The sequence below is a fragment of the Diuraphis noxia genome, unplaced genomic scaffold, assembly GCF_037042655.1.
Source record: "Diuraphis noxia isolate RWA-SAM2 unplaced genomic scaffold, SU_Dnox_SAM2 contig0001, whole genome shotgun sequence".
Classification (NCBI taxonomy): domain Eukaryota; kingdom Metazoa; phylum Arthropoda; class Insecta; order Hemiptera; family Aphididae; genus Diuraphis; species Diuraphis noxia.
This window is the reverse complement of record NW_028301711.1, coordinates 48,256,440-48,268,764: the sequence shown is the minus strand read 5'-3', so window position 1 is coordinate 48,268,764 and position 12,325 is coordinate 48,256,440.

Below are 12,325 nucleotides of genomic sequence, written 5' to 3'. Positions count from 1 at the left end.
ATCAACTTCAATAAAAGAAATTTTCAAAAATTGGAAACAATATTTGATTCCATATGGACACAAATTAGTAAGTATATTAGAAAAAAAAATATTATAAATTATTAATATGAATATTGATAGATGAATAATGAAATTATACATAAAATATAATATGTATCTAAACATTTAAAACTGAAGTTATCATTTAATTTCAACCACAGTAGATTATACCATGGTTGAAATATAATTATATAATTGTATAATCTACCGCGATTTCAACATACGGATTACTGAATAAAAAAATTTAATTTTATACTAAATTTTAAAAATCTTTTTATAATGCTGTCAGAATTGAAATTTAAACTTGAAATATGTTGCATTTACATTGACAAAAGTATTAGTAGTAAATAACTATACCTACTGAATTGAGTATGGATATGCCTAATCTATAAATAAAACTTTTTATTTAAACCCTGTTTCAGATCGACATTGACTATAGTGCCCTATTCCCAGGACATAATATTTACTTTGAATTTGAAAAAAAATCAGAAAAAATATACAACATTCTAAATGAGAAAGTAAAGGATTCCAGCTGTCTTAAAATATTAGATCAAATAAATAAAGCCAACAATTTAAATGAAGGCAAGTACAAAAAATTTATTTTAATAAATTGTATTATCTTAAAGTGAGAGAGAGTGTGTGTGTGAGAGAGAGAGAGTTGTTAAGCCATACTAGGGAATTTCATAGGTAAACCAATAAAAAACTACATTTAATACTTTTTTACTATTTAAATAATTAATTGATTAATTCTATATCTATGTTTAAAAACAAATATTTTTATTTATAGATGTAAAGAATGCTGCTTTGATGTATTTGTTACATGGAATGTTTGCACCAATAGGTATATAAAAAAGTAACAAAAGATGATAATGGTAGAAAAAACCTTATTAAGTTTTCTATAAAATATTCTCATGAAAGTTTTATTATGTTTGGAGAATCTGTGGAAATGATGGAATGTCACATTGAAAAACTTAAAAAACAGAGAAATCTTATACAACACTTTATACCTGTTGTTGGGTCAATTTTTAATATTAAAGAAATATTAGTTTATTTCGATTGTATTAAGTATAAGGTTCATTCAATTGTAAGAGCAATTGAAGTTTGTTACAAAATATTTCAATTATTTAATTTACAATATTCACCAGAATCATTAACAGTATGATAGTTAATTCAAAACTATTTTTTTAATTACTCATCAATTTCGATATACCTCACCCTAAACTAACACAAATATTAACTGTCAACTCTGTTAAACTGCCTTAAACTAATATTTATTGAATAAGTACTTAATAATGTATAATAACCAATAGTGTCTGTTTGCGCCGCAAAACAAATTTATATTGTGTCATTTATGTTATCATATTCATGTGCATGTATCGGTGCGTTCCACAGTTGCAGCCTTGTCGGCGGACGCTTATCAGGCGTTCGTGTGCGACCGGCCAGCTGTGGAACCATTATCAGTGTTCTAGTTTATTCGGTTATGTTCAAAACTTTTAAGTTGTTTCGGTTTGTCATGCTTTCAGTGTCACAAAGTTTCTAATTTTTCCATTGTTCAGTGTTTAGTGTGGTGACACTGAAAGGCCGTTCTTTTGAGTTTCTTCGTGTGTTTTTCATCCGTTACATGTAGAAGTCCATTTACTTCGCATTTTGTCGCTGTCCAGTCAGCATTGTTTTTCGTTCTTCATGTTCTGTTTGCAGTCGTCCCAAACCACGTTGTTGTGATTTTGTGAATTCGTCGTCTGGTAATTATCGTTCTCAGCATTTTTATTGCGTTCATTCATTTGTTTATCCCCAGTTTAGGGTGGTCAAAATTACCAGCGATTTGTGTCGTGATTCAACGTGTTTTGGTGTACCTCGTTGCTCGTGGGGACAGTAGCGTGTGCTAAAGATCCTGTCCCGGCTGCATTCAGTGTTTCATTGGTGTGAGTTCTTCGTGAACAGTTGTCGGCACACATTCGCACGTACGCAGGGTCAAATTTTTGTTTTTATTGTAACTTATTTGACATACTTACAGGCCCTGGTGCGGTAGCGTGGGTGTAAAACCAGGTGTGTGTCTCAACTGTTATGTGAGTATTGGTCGGCCAAATGTTTATGTGTATGACCGACGGGTCTTAGGTATGTTATATTAGTTACCATTGTTATTTCATTGATATTATATTATTTTGTTTTCAATAAACCAATTGTTACCACCCATTATTATTATTATGTTATTTAGTATTATTTTATTTGAATGCGCTGAGGTAGTGCGCCATATTATGTTGCCTACCTCACAGTCGTGAAGGCACCACTTATTATTATTATATTATTAAGCGCTGAACGCGGCATCAGTGTCAGACAAGTTGTGTCCTCTCCAATAAATTTTTTTCTAATTAATCTAATTTCAACTTTAAAGTAAGTTAATATTAATATTTACCTTTTTGATTATTTCTTGTACAAAAAGTAAAAATGTATAATGTATTATTTGAATTGGTGTACAAAATAGTTTTTAAAAAATTAACGTTCTAAAAAATGTAAAATTCCTTATAGGTTTTATTATTAATATTTTTAAATAGTTGTATTATTTTGGTTTGCAGTATTCATAATAATTATAATGAAATACAAAAACTATTAATAAGTATACCTATACATTGTTCTTATAATTTCATAGTTTTAATTTTGCATTGTTTTTATTATAATAATAATTTAATAAGATTAAATAAGTATATAATTTGTATTTAAATGATAAAGTTGTATAAAAAACATAGATAATTATAATATCTAAATGGAATATTTATTTTTTTATCATTTTATATTTAATATTTTGTATCTATATTGTATTTATAAGAAATTTTAATATAATTAATAAAGTGAGCCAAAAATATTATTTTCATTATTTGCTTTTAGTTTATTAGTTTATAGACCATTTTAAAAATGTATTTTTACTGATACTTACCTACCTTCCTACGGAAAATTTAATTTGAATCTGTAATAATATAATATATTAATATATTTTTATAGTAATTTAATATAATGTACCTAAATTAAATGGTAAAGATATATATAATATATATATGCATGCTAAATGTGGGAGGGGGCGTGTTGGTCGGTATTGTAACTTAGAGTAATAGTATAGAGTATTACTCTATGCTGCATATTGACAAATTGCATTATTGTATTGATAATTATAGTTTATCAATAGAGGTAGCCATAAATATCATATTATCATAACTACAGTAAAATATACTGTTGATTGTACTGTACTATTTGATTTCTTAAGTTATTTCTTGATATATCTTAGATAATTATATAAATAAAATAGAATGAATGGTATGTCGAGGAGGCGATAACTTTACCGAATAGACAATGCAGTCAATCCGGCCGTTATTGATGATTATTAAATTTATTCGCAATATATAACAATAGGTAAATTTTTTCATCACAATCATAGTCCTCGTCTAGTAAAATATTTAGGAAAAACGTTCATTGAAAAGCAGAAGAGTGTCTTTAAAAAATTTAGAGAGTAATTATAAAAATAATAATTAATCACTCAAAAAAGTAAACACCTGAGATTTAACAAAATTATAGTATTATAAGATATTGATATGCATAATAGATAATATAAATCACAGTAAAAAAAGTCCGGGATAGAATAAGACCATTAAATATAGGTATAACAATAAACGTAATATACTATTATAGTAGTTTCTCATCTTGATGAACTATCTGTAACGATTGTCATCATCGACATCATACATTAATCTGTACGTTAAGCATGGCTAATATGCTGAGTGTTAATAATACCAAGGTGTACATATGTATGCAATATATATTATGCTGACGCGACGTTTAGCACACGTCGTGTTAATAACCGACCGGGACGGCTGACTAGTAGGGTCGATGGACGAGTAGAGTCGATGGTGGATAGAGAGACAGGCTAGAGTCAGAAGTCGATAGTTGGACAACAACCCAAAGAAGACCCGCGGACGACCACCTCAACCCACATTGGATACCGACACCCAAGACACACCATGGCCCGATCGGTAACTCTCGGTTATAATTTATAGGTATGCCTAACATACATATTATTATTGATGTTTGATATATTATAATTTATAAGACTCGATGTTGTAGTAATAATAATACATAAATATTTAATAACAGTTACACATATATGTATAAATAGGTTGAGTACTTTGCTTCACATAAGGTAACCTTGATTCCACACACCGACGTCAAGTCCCGGAGACCTCGTTAATATAAACAGGACGTTACATATCCTAATCAAAATTATATATATTTTAAAAAACAGTCATGAACTATGAAGAAATATAATATTGATGTACCTAGACATGAATAATGCCATTATGTTTTCAAAAACCAACAGAAAATTAGATTTTGTTCTCTAGTTTTTATTTTTATTTCATATTTAATATTTTTTGATTTGTTTTTTTTATATTTAATAAAGAGTTTTTTTTTCAATGTACCTACCAACGTTTTTTTATATTTGTAGTTAAAAGTGTATTTCTTTACAGTGTTAAGAAATATTTTATATGGTACCTAATATTATAATATAATAGAATTATTAAATAGTATGTATTATATTATGTCCAAAAATAAAATCCCCCCCTCCCCACGGACCACGATAATATTTAATTTAAAACCGCGCCTGCAGATGATGTAAGTTAGTTATGTGGTCCACGTCCACACAAAACAAAGGAGAATTGAATTTAAAAATGGTATTTTCATTTGATACACTCAACATATATATTATTTACTATTAAAAATTAAACACTTATAAAATTGTAAGTTGTAAATTATTAATTTACCTAACCGCGTATACCTACTGTTGCTAATGCTAACTAATACCTAAAAATGTTTTTTGATATGATGTATTGATGAAGAGTTAATAGTTATAAATAGGAACTGAACATGTATCCCTATATATCCCTATCTCGTATGCGTATGAGAAGTATATACAGTGGTCGCCGCTTAGTGTTCACTGGTTATAAGAATCAGCCATTTATAGTGATCAAAAATGACAGGAACGGAACAAACAGCCGTTATAAGAGCATTTTTTGTCGCATACAGTGTTCAGGTTTTCGGTTATTGTGATCAGAAATATAAAATATAAATATAATTTAAAATAATATTACCTCTTTTTGTGTGCAGGAAAAACTATTACGAATGACAACCCATTATCTAAATCATGACTTTAATCAAGCTTATCTTTTCTTATGTAATCCACGTAATGAGCGATATATACTTCATAATAACATACCTATATTCGTACATGTTTGAAACCGTTTTTGTTCTGACAAGCACCAATATTTTACACTTTATACGCAGTTTGTTTTCGTTCGTTGTTCAGTATACCGTATGTATGTATAGTATAAAAAATAAAAATATTTAGATTATTAAAAATAAAAAATGATAATACTAAATAAATATAATTTTAATATTTAAATATTTTTACATTATTTTATACATGTTTCTCCAGTCGCCGCTTTTAGTGATTTCCGGTTATAGTGATCAAGTAGCTGTACTTTTGAACGAAGGTAATCACTATATGTGGCGAAAACTGTACCTAATATATAATAATGATAATAATTCGAGTGGAGTAATACATTTTTATTATTGAAAAAAGCTCTCCCACCAAGACTTATTGTCTAGGGACAACTCCGGATTTAACAAAATTATAGTATTATAAAATATTGATGTACATATATAATAGAAATCACGGTAAAAAAGTCCGGGATAAAGTAAGTCCGTTAAATATATAACAATAAACATAATATACTATAGGTACTAATTTCTCATTTTGATGAACTATCGTTATAGAAATTATATATATTTTTAAAAAAAGTCATGAATTATAATAACTACCTATATAAAATTGAAATTATTATTTATATAAAAACAATATATACAATATAATATGTATTTTAAAGATGTATTTCGTCATACAGAAATTAACTTTATTATTTTTTTTTTATAATATATACGTTAAGGAGTATGTTAAGTGACTGCAGCTTTTTGAATTTCGAATTAATCGACTTCACCCGTTAATTTACCTTTTTGTTTAAATGTGTATTGTGTAAGTAATGTTATAAATTTGTATAGTTATATGTACTTATAATTACTTTTGGTATGATTATACGTAAATATTTTAAAGACAAATTACGTCGTTATGATTTATAGATCATAATAAATAATTCGTTTAAACGATACCACAACAAACGATAGATCGCCGTTAATACTTTTTAGTGAAGAATAATATATTTTAATACAAGTACTAGCCGGCGAACTCTTAAGTAATATAAATTTATATTATGTTTAATACTTTTTCTCTATTCCTAAGTATTATAAAAATTATGAACAAGCTTAACTATGGTAACTTTACTGATGATGTTTAAAAGTATATGAAAATTGTTCTCATTCAAATACCCATCAATATAAAAAAAAAAAAAAAACAAATACAATACAAATGGAATTATTGATGAACTTTTTATTGTATATTTTAAAATATATGTAGGTAAGTATACATAAATGTGTTTTAATTATAAATTAAATTACATGTATGTTTTCATAATGTAATGATGTAAAGGTACCTATACACATATTTATGGACGATAGGTGGTAGTAGTTGGATTAGTGTAAAAGATTTTTGCCTTTCTTCCTAATAAATATAGGTACATCGATCCGTCAGGCCAATATCGAGATCCCTCGTGGACGAATGGCAGCTCATCCCGATCTAAAAGCTCTGAGAGCCCTTTGCACAGGGTTTTGTTGAATGTACCTGCTGCTACCACTGGCTTGCTAATCACTATTCGGATTATTCTGAGCATCTTGTCGTCCACGTCCCTCACATCGTACAACTGTGGACAGAAAGGAAAAATACAGATAGAGAGAAATAAATTAAATCAACTATAAATTATGTGTATGTAAATATAGGTACACTGAATCCCCCCTCCCCAATCTACAACCACAAATGTCGAGGTCACTGTTTTTTAGACCTTCAGATTTTACAATAAGATTAAAGTTAATACACGACACAGGAGTGATATTAGTGTAAATACGGCAGCACGAAGGACAACAATTAGAAACACTGCTGATGAATATTGTAATTATAATGGGGCTTTCCCCGGAATAGTTGGTGATGGTGAATGTTTATTAGATACTATGGTTACTATGGTTAACACAATGTATTATATTTACTCGGTGTAAAAAAAATTGGCGTAATTCCATTAAATTTCAGCAGGTGTAAAATTGTTATCAATAATTATAAATTAGGTAAGTCATATTACTCATATTTAAAGCTAATTGCATTGCTCGCATGTACTAAATAGGTATCTTTTTATATTTGATAACAATATAACATAAACAAAGATAAAAATCTGTAGGTACCTATATTTTAAATACTATATGAGCTGTATCTGTACTATGATACATTATGCATATAAAAATATAATATTTATATAATAAATATTTTATAAATTAATATTTATAAAATTAATTAAAGTGATAACAACATTCTTAAATAAGTTTAAAAAAAATTCAACAAATCAATGAAATATAGATGATATTGTATTTAAAGAGGTATAAAGTTCAGTATATGCTGGCACAAAAGTATATCTTTTAATCTTCAACATAATACCAGGGGGTCCAAGTGCACTGTCGTGCACCTCCGTAATTATGCCACTGATAATAAATATATATGAAATATAAATCGTCAAACCGTTTAAAAACATTTGGGATTGTATACATATACAATACGAGGGCTTTAAATCTCAAATGGTTTGACTAGGTATGGAAAATAAGAAGTTCAATTATTTAAAGAGAGGTATGTGGTGGTTTAGTTATCGCATATAATAATTACAAGTAAGAACTTTTATTAGTTTTGAATTATTAAAATACAATTTTCTCTGAAAATAGAATTAGTATACAATGATCAATTACACAAATAATAAGTATTATTCTACCAACCACCCACTTAAAAATTTTAAATCCATAATAGTTAATATTTCATGCGTGTACATAAGAATGTTCTTCAACCACATACTCACTACACCCCCCCCCCCCCCCCACACACACACACACACTAATTACCATTCAAATAATCAGATTGATTGCATGAATTCGTCTACATTATAAAGAATATATAGAATAATATAATATAATATAAAATAATGTGTAATATACTCACGGCACATCTGTGGGATCGTGGTTTGGATGGTTGACTCTGTATATTTTCTGCATTAGTATGTTCCAGTAGTGATATGTACTTAAAACCCAATTTAACTTCGTCTATGTTGGGTTGTTTAATGTTTGCCAAGCACTCAAAAATAAAGTGGTCCATATCTGATAGAAACAATTAGATGAAATATTCATGAGTATGATTAAAGATATTGCTTGGCAAAAAATACTAGGTATAGCATTAATTATAGTACATTAATATTCAATATAATATTAAAATACATTTATATTATACTCCCCAATAAAGTAGGTACTTAATATCCTTTTAAAATAAAGAAATATGTGTGCAAAGCGCAAGTCAATCTGATAATGTTATTATATAAACATACAATATGCTGTAGAATAACGAAAATTAATACTATTGTAATTAATTTTATTTGAGTTTTATGCAGAGTTTGGTGACCGCAAATTTTAAAAAGCACGAGTCCAATACCCACCCACGCAACCCACCTTACCACCCCCCGACCACAATTATTATGTTACAGTTGTAGTAGTTCGTTATACGTACTAGTCATGTTTTTGCAATGGCCATGTATTTTTTTTGGTTCGGAACGCTCCAACCTCAAATGTAACAACGGAACAGCGCTTTGTTGAGTTTTTTTTGCCATATAGGCACATCCGTACATCGGCGACTTCGTTTGTATAGTCTCTGCCTCGAATTTCGCCTTTTTTCCAAATGGAGGACATACACGACCATTGAGACTATCCATTACTAAAAAAACACAAGAAGACAATTAGTACCTTATTTCACTATTAGGTGAATTATACTGTTTGGTGTTTGTAATATTAAAAATAATAAATATTCTATTCTAAATGTTATCATGAGGACCACCAAAATTCTGTGCATTACTTTGTGTGACGGTCTGCCACCGATACCGATTCTACTATTATCAGTCCCATGTGAGGATTCTTAGAAGGGGAATCCGATAATTACCTCACAATATTAACCTTTTTTTCCAAAAGGTAACGGTAATTGGGTCACTTAATTTTTATGTTTATAACAGGTAGACCCGGTGATTTTATCACTTTTTCAACGATTTATTTATATTGTATGACTAATCTATAGAATGATTAAAAACTTGAAAATAAAAAATAAAACTTAAATTCGAAGTATATAACACATATCAAATATTTAGAGATGTAAAACAATAAATATACATTTTAAACATAATACAGATTTCTCAAACATCTGAATGATACATTGTAATTATTCATAAGTAACATGTGTGTTTTAAAAATAATACATAATGCTATTTACTCACTATTTTTGTGGTTTTCAATATCTTCTGTCGACCACGGCCGTTCTTCGTAACCATTATTTGTCAATGCCACAATCGATGAGATGATGGCAAGCGTGACGATTGTAAATGCCGTATATTTCATCGTGTAATGTAGATTTAATGAGATATGAATATTATGTTAAAATTATGGAAAAAAATACAGCCTATCTCGACCAAGTCTGCTAGTGCCGAGAACAATTTTAAATTAAATAGCACTGTTAGCATACGAATGACGATCTGAATTCTGCGTTACACGACGGTGGTGGCAACAGTAATGGTGTTGGTTCCTACCACCAGTTGAGCATCGAAATGTTATTGTATTATACATATATATACGAACACTTGACGCTACCTATACGCTGGTCAAGGTACCTACCTACCTACCCTCACTGTAGTGCAAGAAACACAATAAGTACAATGGGCAAATGTACGTACCTACGAACGACATAGCAGGTAAAATATATATACATATTTATATATATATATATATTTATATATATCATTTCCGACTAAATAGAAAAAGGTACATAAAAAAAAGTGTGTATATAAGGTCCTATACTGCAGAAAAATATATTTTTAAACATCATTATAATTTTAAATTTTTTATTTTATGAAATATACTATAATATACTAAATTTCTTGGTGCAATAATATAAAAATAGGTGGGTAATTGGATTCCCCGCTCTGCTCTATATAGCAGTTTTTGAGCATGTAATTTTTACCTACTTGTTATATTTGAATTCAATGATAAATCATTGCATATGACTGAGAGTGAAGAAGTTAATATTGTACGTTTATACGAGGGAAACGACAGATTTGATGAGCATATTTTGGTCATCCTCTTATTAGGTAGATCTTCTATAATATATATAATATATTATCTACTTTACTAAACGTGGACACCCTTTTTTTTTAAGCTTAGGTTCCACCTATAGATCCGAGGAGACTCTAAAATACATACTAGTTACCGGGCAAATCGATATTTTCAGGCCACTTTTAAATAAGACCGTTAATAAATTACTTCTAATACCGTGAAAGTTTAAAACATTTGCTTGTAAGTTGTTTTTAAATGTTTTTACCGATTCAACTTATAAAGACATAGAATGATACAAATCTTATACCCTAACTTCCAATTATAATATAGCTATTGGTTAGAGTCTTATTTATATTTATATTTCCCGTCTTTATTCATATTAATTTCCCACCTTTTTGTTTAAACATTTTTGCGTAATTACACATTTTTAATGTTATATTCATTTGGTAATTAATAAGGTCCGTCTGAATTACCTATAGCCTTATAGATATTTATTATTTTATAATATAATATAATAGATTCTGAGTGGAGCGATGAATGTAGTGATTCTACGATGATGAGCGTTATTATTTTTTATCTGTGTACACGATAAGTTATTGATATTATGCTTCGATTTTCAACTTCAGTAGCTCTTCCGATTGGAAATGAATCTTGTTGGTGTGATGAGGTGAAATTTTGAAATTCTCAATAATTTTTATAAGCACCGGAAAAACAAAAAAAAATTAAGAATAAACGGGCATTTTTATGCAAAATAAAGTTTTGAGAAAATCGATTTTAGATATTGGTGTAACTCTTAAACAAATACTTGAAACTTTCACTGAATGCTTATATTGTCAACTTCTATCTTTGATAAAAATTTTAAAATATCCCAAATCTATTAAAATTATTTTATTGACATTTGAAATTTTCAATCTTTTTAGATTATTTTTTTATAAATGACAATAAATTTTTATTCGATTGGTAAAAAAGCTTCAAAATTTAATACAAGGCTCCTAATATTACAATGTTCATTTAAATATATTGAAAATACATAGTCAACATTTTTTTTTTAATGAGCATTTTAATTTCAAATTTTGAAAAAATATGTAAAAATCATGAAAATTTGCAATTTTTTTTAGTTAAAAATTCTTACAATTTTATCTTTTAAAATCTAAGATTTTAAAATTCAACAGATGGATTGTTCATGAATTTTTCAAATTTTATCAAATAAATAATTTCTAGTTTTTTATTCTAGTGCCATTACAATAATTTTATTCGTTAGGTCAAAAAGCTTGGAAATTTAATACAAAGTTCCCCATTATGTTGATATTATATCTGCAGTTGGAAAATATTAAAAAGAACATAGCCATGATTTTTGTAATAACCAATTAAATTTCAAATTTTTACAAAATTAACAATTAACAAATTTTTTAGTTGTCATTAATGTATAAAGATTCAACTATAGCTAAGGATTGAAAATTTAAAACAAGGTTCCACACAAGTAGTTATAATTCTGCTGCAAGAAAAATTTAAAAACTATTCAAACACAATTTTTTTGTTTTTAGTTATTTGAACTTCAAATTTTTATGAAATTACATATTAAATAATCAAGAATAACAATTTTAATTAAAGTTGTAATTTAAAAATATTATTTTTGTTTACTTAAATTTTTAAAGTATACTTTATATTCTAATATTAGCAGTTAATATTGGTAATGACTCATATTAATACTTAATAATAAATTGTATATACCTACTATGAATGACTGAGTGAGTCGGGTTCATAATGAATCTGATTTGATTAATTTGGAATTTATTTTATAGGGATCTTCATTTTTTTTTTTTTTTTATAAATAATAACAATATAATTAAGTAATATAATATAAAATATCCTGTATCGACAAATCGTCTTCACTCAAAATCGTTTTTCGTATACAATGATATTATATCATTAAATTCAAATTTAATACCATCCATTATAG